Below are 1,861 nucleotides of genomic sequence, written 5' to 3'. Positions count from 1 at the left end.
TCCACAAGCTGTCATTAGAATTAGGGTGCTTTCATCATTATCACCCTTCTTTGAGGAACATTTTATAAGCCACACAAGTTCACATCTAATGGTTTATTGGGCTGGTTTTTGGGGGGTTATACATGGGAGTTGTACTCTATGCATAGGGATACTGTTCTAATAACATTTGCTCAAAGCTAGAAATCTACCTCTTCGAGCCACATTTCCAGGATTCTCACAGACTTCATGAAAGGGCTGGGTTTTAAAGCCCCCAAGCAGCAAGGATGATGGGGGTAAACCAGCAGTGTCTGGTTTCTTGGAGCTGGGTTGCAGCAGTTTACATCTGGCTGTCAGGTTAAGTGGCAGCTGTCAGCACCAGACTCCTAGCTTGCTCTGTGATGAGATATTTGCAGTCCTAGCCTTCTATAGTTGCAGTTAGAACATTCTACCTTTTTTGGCAGCAGTCCTGGGCTTTGAGTAAGGGCTTAGACACCGTCCTTAAGTGTTTGTGCTCCAGGCTAGCACTCAATTGATTGAATGACAGCAGAACTTCTGGGTTTTCTGTTTATATGGCACTGAGGAATTCAACCCAGGGCTTCCTGCTTACTAGGGAAGCACTCAATCATCGAGCCCCATGACTGAATGAGGTATAAGTAGGTAGACAATGCTGTATATAAATATTATGTACACAAAAAGAGACATCCCTATATTATTAACATAGATATTACTTCCAATTATTAGATATTAAATTATGTCTCCACTTAATGATGTGTGCCAGTTGAACAATTAATAAAGCATCAATTATAATTACTCAATATCCTGTTATTATTTATCATATATGTACATATATACATACATATATTTACATACTTTATAGAATAAGACAGATGTCTATATATAATTAAATATACATCATGTGTCACTACCAATTACTAAATGACTCCATGCAATTTTTATTCTGTTAGTGATTAATAAAATATTAATAAAACTTAATACACATCCTATAATTATTGTGTCTCATTTTATCTAGAATGATTCACTAATTCAACCCTTCATCATTTATGGTAGTGACAATTATTCCACCTATGACATTTATTACATTTATGACATCCTATTACATAGCATATAGATTTGCATCCGAATTATACATCCTACCTGACACCGAGGACTTTTGAAGAAAAAAAAAATGTGTCATGTTCGGCTTCTCACTCCAAGAATACATTTTTGGCAGTGCTGGGATCTAAACTCAGGGCTTAGAAATTCATGAATGGGTAATTTTCAGCCCAGCAGCCTCTAGCCAATTCAGCTCCTAGGCAGTTCCCAGGCCCTGAGATGGAGCCCCATATTTTGACTCCATATTGTGCCTAGTGTAGTTATTCATTTTATTTTTGTTTTATTCACCTATTTACCATTTATTTTATTGACTGTTATTACACATGGAATATTTATTACATTTATTACAGAGGTTATAGATATTCCTATGTATGAAACTTCATACCTGATACTCAGGACTTTCACAGCAAAGGAAAACATGTGTCACCATAGGCTTCTTACTCCACGATTCAATTTTGGGGAGTGCTGGCATCTGAACTTACAGCCTACAAGGATCAATGCATAAATGGGTGACTGTCAGCACACCAACCTGGTGAATAGTGAGCTGACAAGTAGTTCCCAGCACCTGAGATCGAGCTCCAGGGGTTGAGAAAATGAGAACAGATTGACATGCAGATGGTAGTACACCAAAAATATAGATCTTTATAGAATGCCAGAAATGTCTATACAATATTCAGTTATATATGCTACATTCCTACCAATTCTTGGGTATTTATTATGCCTCCATGTAATTAATATTGTTTTCATCCTTAATGAATTATTAATTAAA

The sequence above is a fragment of the Dipodomys merriami genome, unplaced genomic scaffold (assembly GCF_024711535.1).
Source record: "Dipodomys merriami isolate MVZ:Mamm:240054 unplaced genomic scaffold, mDipMer1.0.p SCAF_170, whole genome shotgun sequence".
In the NCBI taxonomy this organism is placed as follows: Eukaryota; Metazoa; Chordata; class Mammalia; order Rodentia; family Heteromyidae; genus Dipodomys; species Dipodomys merriami.
The sequence above is the reverse complement of the archived record's forward strand: the minus strand, read 5'-3'. Positions refer to the sequence as shown.